This window comes from Otolemur garnettii, unplaced genomic scaffold (genome assembly GCF_000181295.1).
Source record: "Otolemur garnettii isolate 467f Iridium unplaced genomic scaffold, OtoGar3 scaffold00112, whole genome shotgun sequence".
In the NCBI taxonomy this organism is placed as follows: domain Eukaryota; kingdom Metazoa; phylum Chordata; class Mammalia; order Primates; family Galagidae; genus Otolemur; species Otolemur garnettii.
Genome location: NW_003852507.1, coordinates 5248921 through 5266582, shown reverse-complemented (window position 1 = coordinate 5266582; position 17662 = coordinate 5248921). Strand labels below are relative to the sequence as shown.

The window sequence follows — 17662 nt, the reverse complement described above, 5'->3', positions numbered from 1 at the left end:
AAGGAAGTGAGTGGTGGGGAGGAAGTGAGTGGTGGGGAGGAAGTGAGGGTGGAAAGGAAGTGAGTGGTGGGGAGGAAGCGAGTGGTGGGGAGGAAGTGAGTGGTGGGGAGGAAGTGAGGGTGGAAAGGAAGTCTCCCGAGAGCAGGGGATGGCATGTGGAAAGGTGCGGAGGTCTGGAGGTCTCTAACTCGGGGAGAAGTCTTATTGGAGGCTTGGCAGGGAGGCAAGTGACATGGCAAGAGGCAAACAGGGTGAGTGGTGGCGAGTGACCGAGCTTCCAATATTGTCCTACTTCTCCTCTGTAAATGGATACCAACTAACTCTCAGCTCAGCTCCATAGAAAAATAGATGCATTTTCCTCACTCATCACTTAACCACAACTCTATGGGAACTGCTGTCATTGTCCTCACTTACAATGAGGAGGCCAAAGCTTAGAGAGGCTGTTGCTTGCACTCAGCCCATAGTTTGGAAGTAGAAAGGATCGAAAGCCAGAGTTCTTAGCTGTGTGACTTTGGACTGATTTCCTCACCTCTCTGAGCCTTGTTTTCGTCAGTATCAGTGAAAGCTTTCCTGGGCACCTTGCTGGGGTATAGCAGGAGATGATGATAGAGATGTGATCTCTGGAGGGCTGGAAATGCTTGGCAGAGGGCTCTGAATTTAACCTAATCAGCAAAAGGAAACCACTGCAGATTTTGGAACTTTTTAGTCTTTAAAAGTTCTCTTCTTGGCCCCAGGTAAAAAATGAATCCAGCTTTGCCTGGAATGATTGTCTGGAAGTGGCTTTCAAAGAAAGTCTCACAAAATCACATCAGATGGTGTTTGTAAAAATCCCAGAGGAATAAGAAAAAAGAACCCTTTCCACAAGTGAGGAGTGATTTCAAAAGCTGGCCTTTCCGCACCCGCCTCTCTCTCTCTGTCTCTCCCCCTATAACAGACCTCTGCCCAGAACCAGGCTGTGGCTCAGGGCAGCCCACCCGCACCCTGACACCTGCCCTCAGAGGGAAAACGAAGCACAGCCTCGGCTCTTCTCCTTCCCTGTCCTCCCTCCTGCCTTCAGAGCAAAGCGCCCAGGCCTGACCGTGGGGAGGGCTGGCCAGCGAGGGTGGGAGGGATGGTGGCACCCCTACTGCCCCTCCTGGGTCACTGCTCAGACACTGAGAAGCCAGTGCCCAAGGCTGTTGCTGTCCCTTCAGGCCCTATACATATCAGGACTTTTCTCCAAAGCAGAGGTCTGATGAAATACAAGCCGTCACCTTGGAGGGTGACATCCTATTCCTTTAGTTTAGATTAATCCCTAACAGACACCAGCCTCCTGACCCTTAGAGCCAGGGCCATAAAAGCCACTCATCTCATTCTTTCATTCAGCCAGCTCCAATGGTGCTTGAACCATGTGTCAGGGGCTGGACTGGGCTCCAGTAAACAGTAGTGGCTCTTGATGAGCACAGGCAGTTTGATGTCACAAGTAAGTTGATGGTATCTGAAGCCAGATTACCTGGATTCAGAGCTGACTCTCTCACAGCAGCTGTGTGACCTTGCACAAGTTACTTAACTTCTCTGTGCTTCAGTGACATCTGCAGTAAAAAGGGATCACACAAATGCCCAGGACACAGAGTTAATAGGGGCAAGGCCATTAAAACACTGCCTGCCAGGTATAAGCACTGATCAGGTGCCAGCTACCATCTTTATTACGTCTGGGGCTTCCTGGGTCAAGCTGAGGGGCAGAGAGGATAAGAGAGGTCCAGACAGTCTCAGTCTGTGGGAGCTACAGCAGCTCAGGCAGGGAGAGAAGAGACTGGCTCTCCGCTGACATAGGCTCAGCAGTGAGCTGGGGCAAGATGCCAGCAAAGAAGAGGCAGGAAGGGGAAGGCCCACCTGGAAACAGCAAAGCAGACGGCAGGACCAGTTCTGGGGCAGGAGCTTGGAAGGCCGGAATTAGCAGGCTCTCCCTCCCAATATACACCAGGCTCTGGGTCAAGCAAGCCACACTGAATATTTCATTTAAACTCCAAAATATTCTCCAAGTTCTTGAGTCCTGTTGTTCTCAGTCTGTCTCCAGAGGGCATCAGAAGCAAATTCCTAAAATGACGAAGACCCCTGAGAGTCACCCAGGAAGTGAATACTTGGGTGACTGGATTACACCTCGCCAAGCTCCAAAGAAAGATAGCAGCAATGCCATCTCGCTCCTGGCTCCAAAGAAAGATGGCGGTGATGCAGTGTCAAGTGGATAAGAAGCAAGCCATGGAACAGTGTGCCCAGGGGACCCTCTCCCTGCCCGTCTCACCCCAGCCAGGGAAGCAGTGCTCTTGAAGTCCCACCCTGCCTCTCCCCAGCTGTTGGCTTGACCCTGAGAGGTCACCTATAACCTTGTCTCCTATTTGCTTTACACAGGCCGTCCATGGCCAGTCCCTTCCCCAGGCCCTTTGTCCACTCAAGCTCAGGTAGAAAGAATCTGATGAACTGATCCACTCTTAGGAGTTGACAGCCTTCACCATTTAGAACTGGGCCCATCCGACCTAGGATCAAATCATAGCCCCACGTGTCTGGTCTGAGGCTGAGATGTCCTAGAAATGAAAACTACACGCTCAGTTTCAAAGACTTAGTCCAGAAAAAAAGGAAAAAGAATGTACATTATCTCAGTAAAAATTTTTATATTGATAACTAGGTGGAATGCTGATACTCTGGATATATTGGGTCAAATAAAATATATTAATCTCACCTGTTTTTAGTCTTGTTCCTGTCAGGCTTTTCCTGGCCAGTGCTACTGTAGGGGGAGCGCATTTCCGTAGACATAATCACCACCCTTGCCCAAAAGCATGTCTCAAATCTCAGATGTGGACATATCCAGGAGTGTGGCTTTGCGCCTTGAACTGGGCCGTATAATCTGTCGCTCTCTTTGCCACAGAATCTCAGTCCTGCTATATCCTTTTTGCTGCTGTAATAAATTACTGCAAAGTTAGTGACTTAAAATAACACAAATTTATTCTCTCACAACTTGAAAGGTCAGAAGTCTGAAATCAGATTCACTAAAGATGAGATTTCAGCAGGGCTGTTTTTTTCCTGGAAATCCTCAGGGGGAAATGTGATTCTTTGCCTTTTTCAGCTTCTACCGTCTGCCCGCCTGCCCTGACTCATGGTCCCACATCATCTCATCTTTGCTTCTGTCGCCAGTTCCCTCCTGTTGGATTTCCGGCCTCCTCTTAGAAAGACCCCTGTGATTACGTTGGGCCCACCTGGCTGATCCAGGCTACTCTCCCTGTCACAAGCTCCCTAACTTAATCACACCTGCAAGGCCCCTTTTGTCCTATAAAGTAACATCCACGGGTGCTGGGGATTAGGATGTGGACCCCTTGGGGCCCTTATTCAGCTCCCCACACCTGCTTACTCCATTCCAGCCTCCAATTTAGAAGTCAAAAGTTCCTGGAGTAGGAAGAATCACCAAAACACGGTGCCGTAACGCGTGGCCCCAGAAAGGAAAACACAGAAATGATCCTGCCTGCATCCTCCCTCAGGACAGTCAAGTCCTGTGATCCCAGTCTTCGTGCCCATGAGGCAAGGGAGGCCCAGAGGGGGCTGGGAACTTAGACAAGCTCACCCAGCCAGGAAGAGCTTGCGATGGGGAGAAAACTCATCCTGGCTGCAGTGCATGGGGTGGGCCACGGCAGTCTGCCTGTTCCCCTTCTTTGCAAACCCAACAATACTCTGTGACCTTGTTGGAGAGCCCACTCTCAAAGACCACCTTCGGATTGACAGCCCAGCAGCTCCTTTGGAAGCAGCCCAGATGTGTGGCTGCATTAGGAGACCCATCGCGAGAAGACTCAGGCAAAACTGCAACCAGAGGGGCAGCGGAAACTGATGAAAAGCAGATGGTGGCCTTGATGGAGCCCACCCCGAGATTCACAACATGCCAGGCCAGTGACGGGGGTTTTATTAATCAGGGACGGAAGGCAGGAAGTTGGGCTGGAGGCAGCAGGAGGCCACGTGGATCTCTGTGGGGTGGGGCTGCAGGAGGCCCGGTGCAGCCGTAGTTTTTCTTCCCTGACAGATCCTCCTGGAGCCTAAAGACCTCCCGCCTGCCTCTGTCCCTCTGCCACCTCTCCACCTTCCCACCCCCCTGCCCCCCACCACCTCATTCATCTCTGTCCCTCTCAGTCACTTATTTTTAGCCATGTCAGCAGATGATTCACTGCTCACTGGGGAAGTGGAGTCAGGGAAAGGAAAACATTTCATTTTAAGGAACAGTGAAATTTTGTTGCGGTGTGTTCCACCATCTGCTCCCTCTCGGCTGTCACTGCCAGGCCCTTCTCGAGCAGGTGTGTCCGAGGGAAGGCTGGCAAGCAGCCTTCCCCGGCGGACTGGCTCTCGGATCTGGAGGCCAGCCTCCTTCACCTGTCTGCAGGAGGCAAGGGACTACTCTGTGAGGCTGGTACCGGGGCAGTGACGGGGTGTGGCCACAGGCTAGAGAACAAGGACCCGGCCAGCCTTAGGAGGCAGGAGACCTAGGTTTGCGTCCCAGGCCCAGTATCTATTCACTCTGTAACCTTGGACAAGTCACAGAACTTGGACTCTCAGTCCCCTGGTCTCTGGTATGGAGGTGACAGCAGGGATTCTCGCCCCACAGGGCTGTTGAGACGATCAGAGGAGGCAACGAGTGTGAACATTGTTTTATAAACTGTAAAGGACTCCTCGAGAATATGGGATATTACTAAGAGTTGGCACAAGGTAGGAAATGTAAAACCAGCCCAAGCTTAGGATTGGGCAGTAGAAGGTCTGGAACACTTGGGGTTCAGTAGGGTTGTCATCTAGAAACCAAGTGAGCTGTTAGGAGCAAGGTGACAGAGGGTCACATCACCAGAAGGCATAGCACCAGCAAAGGTCTGAGGGTGGGAGATTGTAACACCTCCTCCAGGAGGCCAGAGCACCTGGGGCCTGAGATGCGGCTTCAGAACTCACCACAGAGAGGCACTGAAGGCTGAGTCTCAGCTGGAAGATAACAGAGTCACAGCAGAAGGCTAGAGAGGGGTAACAGGATCCAGTCGGCATCAGTGAGATCTGGCCAGCTGGAGGGCCAGTGGATGAGAGGAGGGACCTGCCAGGGTGGAGAGACCAGAGCAACAGAGAATGGCGGGAGTGTGGTCGTGGAAGTTAGGAGTAAAGTGTGCCCAAACAAAGGAGCAGCCAATGGGCTCAACCATTGCCAAGAAGACAGGTAGTCGGAGGCACAAAAAGTGTGCATTGCGCTTGGCAAAAATGAGGTCAGCAGAGGGAGAGGGATTCCCATAGAAAGCTGCAGTCCCAGGGCGGGGGATGTGGGCTGGAAGGAGACCATGGGGAGGAGTGTGCCTGATGGGGGTGGCACAGCAATGCAGCCCCAAGGAAACCGCGCCCGGTCAAGAGGTGTCCGCTGTGGTTTATTTTTGTCTTTGTTTTAAATGGTGACAAAACCTTGAGCGGGTTTATGTTAGTGCAGGGAGTCGATGGAGAGCCAGAGGCTAAAGGTAGAGAAGAGAGAAACCATTCAACTAATATTTCCCAAACACCTGTTATGTGCTCGGTTCTGTTCTGGGCACTGGGGAGACTGCAGAGGACAGAGATTTGTGGACTCTTCCTTCTTGCGGATGGCTGATCGATGCCGCAGCCTCCTCACAGAAAGTGTTAGGATGCAGGGCACAGGCTGACAGAGGGGAAGGAGGAAAGAGCACGGACGCGGGTGAATTTGTAGGTGCGGTGCCAGCAGCTCAGGGAGCTGCCGTCCAGTGGTCTTTATCTGCACTGAGAAATAGGGCACGTGGTCCTCCACCGAGACTCAGGTGGGAGGACTGGAGCACAGAAGTTTGGGGGAAAGTTGTGAAGATCTGAAATAACCGCTCTGAAGAACGAGCAAGCACAGGGAAATGAGGTGGATGGGTAGGGCGGCCTGAAACAGCGGCGTGGCAGGCTGGGGAGGCGTCGGGAATCTCCAGTTCACAAAGGGACGCACCTGCGGCATTGCCCTCGGCAGCCCTGCCCTAGGAGAAGGTGGTAAGGTCCGGGGAGTGATGCAAGGTGGGAATTTCACAGAAAGGGCATGACACAAAGACACCAGGGGAAGGTTGGTGGCTGGTGGGACGAAACAGTGAAGTGGAGGCTGGGGAGGGGGAATTAACAACTAGGTGACAGAGGATGTTCAAGAAGCCAAGAACTTGGGCCTTGAAGGTGCCAAAGAACAAAGTTGGAGGGAAAACCGAGTGAGGGGCCAGGAGGGAAAGGAAGGATGTTGCAGCGGGAGAAAAGAAAGTATGGATGTTGGACCTTTCCTGGTGACGGTCAGGTCTGAGGCATGGCGGGGGACGGGGGAGAAGAGAGCCTTTGGAGTTGAGGGGCCCTACAGTCCATCAGAAGGATGGTGAGTTTGGGACGGAGAACGGGACTGAATCGAAAGCCTAACTCTGCTGTTTGACACCACCAGGAGGCCTTTATAGGCAGGAAGGATGTAGTCAGCAGTCGCTGCATGCCCACCTCCTCTTCCCTTCTTAAAAGACATGACTTACTTCCAGCTTCCCTCTCCAATCCATCTCCAGCTTTCTGGCTTCCCCGCTGCTGTGCTCCCCTGCCTCCTGCACCTCTTCCAGTTCCCGCTCCAGGTCACGGTGTACTCTGCAGGCTCCGTCCCACTCTCTTCACGTGTGGCTCCTTCCCACCCTTCAGGTCTCAAGTGCAATGTCACCTCCTCAGAGGAGACTGAGCCCCGGGCCCTCCTCATTTGCTCGCCGTGTTACCAGCGCTCACACCACTCTCTTCTCTTTCTTCACGCATATCCTTCTGCCTAATGTCCATCTCCACCCTGAGACAGAAACTCCAAGGGGGCAGGAACCATGACCACCAGATAGACAACTCTACGTGGGCAGGAAATGTGACATTTTGTTCTCCTCGTATCCCAGCTCCCTGCAGAGTGCCTGGCACAAAATGGCACCCAGACAATATTTTTGGAATGACTTTCAAAACAGAATAGGAAGATGGTGTATGCCCTTAAAAGACTGAGATTTGTCTTAGGCATGGGTGGATTCATGGACCAGGACTGGCTTGGGGAATAAGGAAGATAGGCTGTGTACTCCAAGACCCTGAGATTTCTGGGGTATGAAGGTGAAATCGTTCTTCATGGGAAGCTCCTTGGGAGTCCAATATGTTACCCCAATTACCCAACACAGGAGAGCAAAGGGGACACTGACAAGGGGGTCGAGGGTGTGGAGATGTTCACCATGAACTAGGCGGCCTGGAGCAGGGATTGGAAACGTGGCCCATGGGGAATGGGAATTCAGGGCCCTGGTGGGATGGAAGCTCAGGAGAGGCTCCCTGTCCCCTTGGAAGGTCTGGTCACAACCTGATTGCTCATGACTCTAGGGGGCCACACCATCTGCTGGACAGGCAGGCCCCAGCGTGGGCCATGCCCAGGGCTCAGAGCACGTGGATTTTGTGAGCATGGAAGGTGAGGGCCCTGGCGAGCATCACCCCAGAAGTCCCCCAGTGGTGGCAAAACACCCCCGTCCAGTGCACGATCCACTCCTTCCAACTCATGAAAACACAGCAAAGAAACTTAGCTGAGTGCTTTTTTGCAAGACAAATAGCATCTTTCTAACTAACCGAGTCCAAATAAGGTTTGGCTGTCATCTCCAGAGACTAGGATCACACATGGCCAGAAGAAATCCAGAACATTCACCAAGACATAATCAAGTTCTATGATGTAGGCTTAAAAAAAAATCCTTTTCCCTTCACAAACTTAGAAACAGCTCAAACTGTGGTTTTAAAAACACCTGGTGGGGGGTCGCGGTGTATGGCACACCTCTTGGGAGTAAGACACCGTGATAGTAGGGAATTAACCTAACAAATGTAGTCAGCGTAACCTAATTCTTTGTACCCTCAATGAATCCCAAACAATAAAATAAAAGAAAAACACCTAGGAGGTCACTGTGAAAAGGAACCCCTTCAGGTGATTCCTAACAGCGTCACTTTGAAAGGCACCCCCAGTGAGATGTTTTCTTCTGATGAAGCCCGGATTTCATTACTCATTCAAGAATAACTTTCAGAAGAACTCTGCTTAGCAGAAGCAGCTAAGAACGCAGAATAGGGACTCAAGATTCTAATCCTCATCCCCTCTACAGCCCCGCTGACTGATTGTGTGACCTCGGACAAGTAAAGTCTCTTATCTGGGCCTCAGTTTCCCCACCAGAAGTTGAAGTGGTAGGAGTAGGGTCCCCAAGCCTCCACCAGCTCTCCCATGCTGAGATGTTCTGGACAACAACAGAACACCTCCCCTGGGATTCTGGGGTCAGCCTAGCAGGCTGATCTAATCTCCAGAAGGCCTGGCAGAAACCACGCAGGTAAAGTGTCACCTCCCAGACCACCCAGAAGGCTGCGCAGTCAGCCCCACAGGCGTGGCCCTTCCTGAGTGAAGGCAGAAATGGTCTGTTTCCCACACTTTCAGTCCCTGAGGGAGGGAGACCTCTGTGTTCTTTCTGGAGACCAAGAACAGGAGGGGATGTTTGATGCTGCACCGAGCTGGAAAATGAAGGGATAAAAACTAAATGAGGGTTACCCAGCAGCCTCTGCCCCCCACCCCAAAGGGATTCATGAGCGGTTTGCCCCTAAGGGAGCAAGAGGCCTCACCGTCCATTCACCCAGTTGCCCACTGTGCCCCTTCTGGATCTTTCTCAGATCCTCAGCCTAAAGCTCCCTGTCATCCATCTCCCTCAAGGGGAGCTCTCCACCACTGGTGCTGTCTCCCGAGGGGACATTGCCCAGCTCACCAAGCTGTCACACCTGAATCTCAGCTCTGACCTACCTACTAAGCCACCTTGGGTCCGTAGGCATCTGACTCAAGATTCTTAGCAGCACTAAGAAAACGTCAAGACCCTTCTTGGGATCACAAAATCACCTGCAGCCTGGCCTCTGCCGAGCTCCTCTGCTCATCCCAGGCCCCCCACCAACCAGACCCAATAGATAATCAACCTGGCTTGCTCAGCATAACCTCAAATGCCCTGAGCCACCTCTAGCCCTCACGCCTTCCTCTGCCTGCAATGACTTTCCTTGCACCTTGCCTGGCGGACTGCAACTCATCCCTAATACAAGGTGCATCTGGCACAACAGGCAGCCCTTCCTCACCATCCCACATCCGGGGCACCACAGGCCCAGGCTTCCCTCTCCCCCTTCATGTGAGGCACTGGAGAGAAAGGACGTGGCCATGTTTATATGGAGACCAGTGTCCAGGGGGCAGCGGGGGCCTGGTAAGGATCTGATGAAAGAAGGAATGTCTGCATGAATGGATGAAGGGTCCCTCACCCCCTTAGGTCAGCCATCATTCCGAGCACAGATTGCAGAAAGTGAAAGCCGGAAGGAACTTAAGAGATATTTTATTTCCACGCTTCCAATTTATACATGAGAACACTGGGGCCCAGAGAGGGGAACATGTTTGGACAAGGCAGGGCAGCCCCAGAGCCAGGGTCGCTTCTCACTGATTTAGGGCAGTTCCCAGCACACACGCAGCTTCTAGTGTATTTGTACTGCCCTGAAACTTGGAATCGAGAAATTCAGAAAATAGGAACTCTGCCATGTTACCCCTAGAAGAGGAAATGGGTGCATCAGTTTTGGAGGGAAATTTGAGAATAGTTTACATACAGAGACAGTGCATTGTGTGTGATCCAGCAATTCTAAGTGTGTGTATATGTGTGTGTGTGTGTGTGTGTGTGTAGGGGAGGCCAAAAACATATACACATTTTAAGGAAAGAAAAAACTACTGAAGCTACAATACTCATGTACCTACCAATAACTTTTGTTACCTTGTATATTGCTCTCTTATAATCGCAGAAGGCAAATGTGACTTGAGTATTGCAAGCTTAATACAGATTTTCCTTTCTTAAAACGTGCATACCTTTTCGACACCCTCTATGTATATAAGCTCAAGGGTTTTTTATTGCAGCATTGTTGATAATAGCAAAGGATGGAAAACTTTTACTGTCCATCAATAGGGAAATGAATAAGATGTGATGGAGTCACAGGATGGAATAAGATTTAGCAGCTAAAATAGATGAAGTAGAGCTATATGTGCTACCATAGATGTAGCTGAGAAGCATAATGTTGATGTGGGAGGGGGATTATATTCTTAAGGTCCCTGGGACTGGCAACAGGAGAAAACCTCCCGGCGTGATAGACCATCAGTCCTCCAGTGAGGTCCTTGTTAGAACGGCCTCTGCGTATCCAGCACACACACCTGAGCACGTCTCAAGCCAGAGCTGCTCCAGGATTAGGTAATGTTTGGTGAAGGGTCCATGCTTCTCCTCATTTAGTGAACAGAGCTACCAAATGGTAGCCTTGCGCTATGGCTCATGCCTGTAATCCCAACACTCTGAGAGGCTGAGATGGGAAGATCGCTTGAGCTCAGGAGTTTGAGACCAGCCTGAGCGAGAGTGACACTCCATCTCTACTAAAAACAGAAAAATTGACAGGCATTGTGGGACACACCTGTAGTCCCAGCTACTCAGGAGGCTGAAGCAAAAGGATCACTCAACCCAGGACTCTGAGGTTGCTGTGAGCTAAGCTGATGCCATAGCACTCTACCTAGTGAGACAGAGTAAGATTGTCTCAAAAAATAAAATAAAATAAAAGGTAGCTTCCCAGTTTCCCCTCTTTCCTCTCATGGAGAGGTGGTGTCTATGTAAGTCTGGAAGATTTGATAGATATTGTAATAAAGCTAGACATGGTGAATGGATCAAGGCTGCAAGAGAATTGGCAGTGTTGATGGCTGCTGGGTCAGTTGGCACGTATTCAGGTGGGAAGGATAGGAGGTGCCCTTCCAGGTGGCAGCCACCTTTGCCTCTGCTCCTAAGGTCGCCTTCCCTCCTTCACATCAAGATCTGAGGGATTTGAGCAGTCCCAGTCACCGGGCTCTACCGGCAGGGTGAGGAGCTGCAGCGAGACTTGGCAGTTGCTGTCATTTATGGTGTTAATAACATTTCAGTGAAAGCCTCTCTTCCTAAATCCAGAGACACAGTTACCTGACCCCCTTCAGGTCATGTGCATTTTTAAAGCAGCCATAGCAAAGTGGGGAACACTCACTAACTTCCACATAGTGTTAGCAGGAGGAGGAGAGGGGCAGCAGACCCTTCTGTTGTATCTGCCATGCTTGGTTTCTTTAAAAAAAAAACAAACTGAAGCGAATGTGGCACATTTCAACATCTATTAAATACAGGTGGTGGGCATGTGGGTGCCTGATTTTTATTCTCTGTAAATTTCCGAATATTTCAGTAGGTCACAACTTTTTCAAGGGCAACTGAGAGTTGGCCAGACAAAGAGGAGGGGGAAGAGTGTCCCGGCTGGGTTGAGGGTGGAGGGGGAAATGGCAGGTCCAACGGCCCAGAAGAAGCACATGTTGGGTGTTCAAGGGAGGGTGCACTTTTGGCATTGGTGCAGGTGGCAGAGCGAGGCAGGACGGTAAGGAGAAATGGTCCCCCTGAGAGGACTGGAGGCAGGGAGGCGACTCTGCCCCTGAGAATCTGGGAATGAGGAGCAGTGGAGGGAGGCAGAAAGGGCTGGGGGGAATTGCTCACTCCCTGCTAGGGCTCCCCAGCTCACTCTGACCATCGTAATGAATTGGGTCTGCCCAGGCCGAACATCCTGCATTAGCCCCCGCAGACCCGCTGTCTGCCCTTCACCCCTTGCCCTCTGCCCTGGGAGGCTGGGCTCTGTGGATCAAATCAGCAGACTCCCTTGCCCTTCAGCTTCTGGTGACTAGGGGAATATCGGAGAAGGCCAGAGGGAGTGGGGAGCAGAGTCAGGCTCCCTTTCTGGGAAGTGAGGTTGGGCTGGCTGTGTCCTTGATGAAAGGTCCCTGCCGTTCTCCAGGAGGGCTGCAGTACCTGAGTCTCCGTCACTGGATTCCAGGATCATCTCCCTTCCCTTTGCCTTTGGCCTTGAGGTGGTGATAGCTGTCCTGCTCCTGGTTCTACCCATTCTTTTATCATCAGTTCTTTCGTAGAGAAATCAGAGTGTGCCATCTGTTCTTGTTGAGACCCCAATTCATATGAAGTAACTGTTCCCCATTTATCTCTGAACCTCTCAAGGACAGAGGAGAGATCTGATTATCCTTCGTATACCAGATACCTGGCTAGGACCTGGCACATTTGGGGGCAACCTGGGAACATAGCTGATGAATAAATTTAAAAATCATAACCATGAATGAGCGGATGAATGGGGTGCCCTCATGGCTGTGTTGAGGGCTATACGGGTCTTGGACTCTTTGGAGCAAAGGAAAAATCAATTCCAGGAGAAAGATGATCTAAAAAGGAAGGAAAAATGTAAAAGGGGCAAAAACATAACCTTCCAGAATATCTGAAGCTGAGCAGGAACAGGGCTGGGTCCATGTTTTCTTCTCTCATTTTGTGCCCAGGATATGATGAGATCCTCCTCTCACAGGCAGGAAGCCGAGGCTCAGAGAGGTTGGCAGACTTACCCAGCACAGTGTCTGGTGCTCAGGCAGCTCCTCTTCCCATTGTGGGCAAATCCGATCTGCTTCCTAATTCGGCCTGCGAGTTCTTCATTAAGTGCCCTGAAGAAGCCCACACGGTGCTCATCCCTGCCTGATGAATCCCCTAAGTTCCTGCCTCCCCCCGCCTGAGTCTGGCATTTCTTGGCTCAGGGGGGTGCCTTGTCTGGGCTGTCATGTGTGGCGGGGTACCTGGGGTCTGATCTCCATTCATTCTGCATCCTTCAGTTCAGGCATAAATGTCACCGGCATTATTACAGTAGTGGGCCGATGGGATGTTTATCTACCCCATGCTTTTCAAACCAATTAGGTGGATTTAGTGCTTGGGTGAAGGCTCCTGAAACCAGCGTTCTGGCCTGGAGAAAAAAAAACAAACAGATGGATAATATACCATAGACCCTCATGCCAGTCCCTGCCCCAGGGCCTCCCTGCTGGAATCAGATCCTTCCTGCTCAAGAAATTAGCCTCCTTTTTCTCTTACTGCCTGATCAAAGCTAGCAGGAGCCAAATTAAACAGGCAGCAAGATGGTAATTATTGATTACCGCGTGCCCATGGGCCGGAGTCTGTGCTTCGGGCTGACTCATTTACTCTTCTTGGCAACCCTAGAAGGAGGCTGTTAGTATAGCAATCCCACCTCACAGTTAAGAAAACTGAGTTCAGAAAGGTGGAACAAATAGGCCAAGGTTTTGAAACCAGGATTAGAAGTCAATATTAGGACCTCGAATTCCCGGATTCCAAACCTCCAGCCTCCAGCCCACCAGCTCACCAAATCCATCTGTTGTCAGTTGCCAGAGTGGACTGAACACCTCACCTCCCCCCGGCCCCTGCCTACCCTGTGTTTTCCTGTTTCCTTCCTTCTCCAGGCCAGCACCCCCACCCGCCTATGCAAATGTGGTGTGATCATTTCCTTCTCTCTTTCTTTTTTTTTTTTTGGAGACAGTCTCACTTTGTTGCCCTTGGTAGAGTGCTATGGTATCATAGCTCACACCAACCTCAAACTCTTGGGCTTAAGAGATCCTCTTGCCTCAGCCTCCCAAGTAGCTGGGACTATAGGTCCCCACCACAATGCCTGGCTATTTTTCAGAGATGGGGTCTAGCTCTTGCTCAGGCTGGTCTTGAACTTGTGAGCTCAAGTGATCCACCCACCTCAGCCTCCCAGAGTGCTAGGATTACAGACGTGAACCACTGAGCCTGGCAGTGCCTGGGCTCTCCCCAGGTAGCCCATCTCCATACCCACAGTTATCATCACCCCTTTGGTTTAAGACATCAAAGGATTCACTTAAGATGCAAGAATCTGGCAAGGTCCAATGAAGATGGGTTTTAAGGCTCAGACACACGTGCCTTCTGTTCCCAGGCTTTCCATTCAGTGGCTATATCAAATTGCAAAACTCACCTCTTGAAGTGTACATTCTCCTTTGTATAATGCTGCCATAATACCTACTCTCTAGGGTCATTTCAAAGATTAAAAGGACAGCTTACATGCACAGCTACAATGACTGTGAGGGGAAAAAAAAATGAGAGGGAAGGCTGACTTCTGCGAAGTGCCCAGGGCATAGTGAGTGTTTAACAAATAATACTGGTTAAAAGTCAACTGGTTTAAATTTCTGGGTTCACATTGCAGCTCTGTTAAGACCTTATTGCATCTCTGTAAACCTCAGTTTCCGCACCTGTAAAACAGGAAAATACTATCCCTTTGTATGCTTGTTGGGAGTATTTTGTTAAATTGCATGTAAATCGTTGAACACAGTGCTTGGCATACAGAAATTATCCCATAGACATTTGTTAATATTAATGTTTTTAATATTATAAGAATCTTCTCTGTGGTTCTGTAACTGATGTGATACGTTTTCATCTTCCTAATAACTTATTTCTTGTGATACACAGTACTTAAATGTTGTTATCTTCTCAAAAGTCTGACCATTCCCGGGGGGGGTGGAGGGGAGGTCAGTATCTCTCTCCATAAAACTTCCTTTTTTCCATTAGCCAAAACAGAATACTCCCACTTCTGCACTTTCCCTGTGCTTGATACCACTGTAATAACACATAGGATTATAGTAGTGTGTGTGTCTCCCCTACCAATAACTGTGAGCAAATTGAGTGCAGGTGATCAAATCTAATTCATTTCCTCATTTTTAGCATCTTATCTCATAGTACTTCTAGCATAAAAGACTTGACTTAAAAAAAGAAAGAAAGAAAGAAAGAAAGACCCAGCACCTCTAGTACAGTGGTTACGGCACCAGCCACATACACCAGGGCTGGTGGGTTCAAACCCAGCCTGGGCCTGCCAAACAACAATGACAACTGCAATAAAAAATAGCCAAGCATTATGGCAGGCACCTGTAGTCCCAGCTACTTGAGAGGCTGAGGCAAGAGAATTGCTTAAACCCAAGAGTTAGAGGTTGCCGTGAGCTGTGATGCCACGGCACTCTACCAAGGGCTACATAGTAAGATTCTGTCTCAAATAAAAGAATTAATGAGAACCCACAATGAGAGATTTATTTGGCCAAGTTTCTTAAAAGCAAGTGTCATTTGTCCATGGCTAACTCATTCAAATGTTCAAGTCTTGGGGCCAGGCAACTAACAATCCCATCCAGTTAATTCCACACTAGGAGTTCTCCACACTAACAATCACAGATTGCTCTCATGAGCCATTTTCTCAAAACTCAAGCTCATCAAAAACATGTAAAGGACAAATGTGACCCAAAGTCATTGTACAAATCTTTCTAGAGTACTGGAGAGGAGGTGCGCAGAACACACCCAGGCCTCAGATGTTCCTTCTGTGTTCAAATCACATCTTTGCTGAGCAAGGGGTGGGCTAGCCAGGGGTCGGACTCCGAGGAGGAAGATAAAAAGGTCTGGAACATATTCCTGGAACCCTAGACAGATCGCAGGATGCACAAGTTTCAGCAGAGCTGTACAGATCGGGCATAGCAACAGAAACATACACTGAGAAGCCGGGGCCAGAGGGTCAGGTGAAAGCAGGCGTGGAGACCGCAGGTGAATTCCAAGAACTTCTTGGGCATGTCCTTATTTCTCCTGCAAGGGAATGAATTTCAGAGGGATTGGGTATATGTGACTTCTTAAAGGCCCAGGATGGAAAATCATGCATTTGCTTCCCAAAGCATTTTCTAACTAGGGGTTCTAATTAGTGGTGAAACTCCCTGTCCTAGCAAGAACCAAAGAGCCAGGTGACCCTGTACAGCCTTGCTACTCAAAGTGTGATCCACAGACCCTCTGTATCATCTGAGAGGGTCAGAAATGCACAGGCCTCACTCCAGACCCCCGAATCAGAACCTTTGAGGGAAAATCTAGGAATCTTGATGGTAACAAAATCTCCAGGAGATTTTTTAACCCTGATGAACCTTGGAACTGGTTTGGCGTATTGGCTCTAAACCAAAAGCACTCATCAGAATCGCCTATGTGAGGACACTTGATCACTGTGCAAACAAACAGGTCCCCTCTCCAGGGAAGCTGAAAACAGAGTCTGAAAGGATCTGACCATCAGTACATTATTTCAATATTTCCTTGGACCTCTAGAGTGTGACCTTAGTTTACAAGCATTAGTTTAGAGCCTTACCCATTGGTTTAAGACCCAACCCCATCATTTCTGGTGTCCTGGCTGGATTCTGCTATTGTCCTCAATTATAACTCTCCTACATGGTCTAGCACAGACTCCAGCTGCCCCTTGCGTCCCTTTCTACCCTCCCTAGTCCATAGGAACAATTACCAGCTCTGGGGCCCTGCAGCTGCTCCGGGCACGTCTCCCTTTCCATTCCTATTCTGTTCCGCCTTGTTTTATGCATTATTACTGGGGGTGCATTTGTCTCCCTGTCTAGACATTAGCTGCCTGCCCTGGCCCCCAAAGCCCAAGCTGTTAGTCATCCTTGTTTTCCTGCAATACTTAGCATAATATCTGGCACATTGCAGGTACATAGTACCTAATACCTTAGCTGCTATATTAAAAATATTGAAAAATCCAACCTCTTCTACTCTCCATCCTCAAAGTTAAGTAGACAACAGAGAACTGGCCATATTTCTTCTCTGAGGGAGATATATGGACTTCCTTGTATACTTTTAAATATGGCATCACATCAGATCCTTAACTAAGCCTGAAAGGGAGTTTAGGAGTCATTATTATCAGCTCGGTATTCAGTGAAGTCACGTATCACTGTCCAAGGACACAGATAGCTGTGACCCTGTGAGAAAGTCTTCTGACTTCCCTGCTGGGTCCAGTGGGTCCACTCAGGGATTATCATGATGGTCACAGTTTCTGCTGGAGTTCTTGCCTGTATCCCCATGATCCTCCTCCTGAAGCTTGAGGGGGGGTCCCCAGAAGTTCACAGAGTAGACCTGGCTAGAATCCCGTGAGGGTCTGGGCCCAGATGCTGGTGTCCTGGGAGTGTGTATGTAGGGCCTTAGCCCTCGGAGACCAGGGTGCCACCCCCACCTGCTGCCCAGCCCTTGTGGCCTCTGCCCTGCACTTGGCCTGCTTCCCTGCATAGACCCGCAGGCCACCTGGCCAAGGCCCACACATTGGGCTTTGTCCACCCCAGTCTGTGCCCCTGGCGGCTGGATCTGCTGCTTACACTGTAGGCCTGACTCTAGCTGGGGTCTGGTTCTATTACCCATCTCTGCCAAGAGCTTCCTTCTGCCAGACCCTGCCCACTGCTCAGGCCCTCCTGGGTTGCCAATGCTAGAGGGCCTCCAGACACCATTGCCAACCCACTCGGGCATTGTGACGGACTGTTGGCCACCTCCCTTCTCTAGGGTCAGGTCTCCTTCCCTCATTCACTAACTTGTTGCTTATGCCCAGCGTGCCCCACTCTCCACTGCAATGCCCCTGTTTCCAGCACACTCCTGATGCTGCCATTAGCCATTCCCTGAAAGGAAGTTGACACTCACGGTCCCAGCTCAGGCAATGGATTTGCGGTCAGAAAATGTAAATTTGGCTCGGCGCTTGTGGCTCAAGCGGCTAAGGCGCTAGCCACATACACCTAAGGTGACGGGTTCGAATCCAGCCCGGGCCCACCAAACAACAATAATGGCTGCAACCAAAAAAAATAGCCGGGCGTTGTGGCAGGCACCTGTGGTCCCAGCTACTTGGGAGGTGGAGACAGGAGACTCGCTTGAGCCCAGGAGTTGGAGGTTGC

The 17662-nt window shown here is 50.3% G+C and overlaps 1 protein-coding gene across 1 annotated transcript in view; it reads left to right on the top strand.

Moving 5' to 3' along the window:
• ASIC2 (acid sensing ion channel subunit 2) overlaps positions 1 to 17662 on the top strand; it is a 1089542-nt gene that overhangs the window by 628619 nt on the left and 443261 nt on the right. The gene's annotated exons all lie outside the window — the stretch shown is intronic.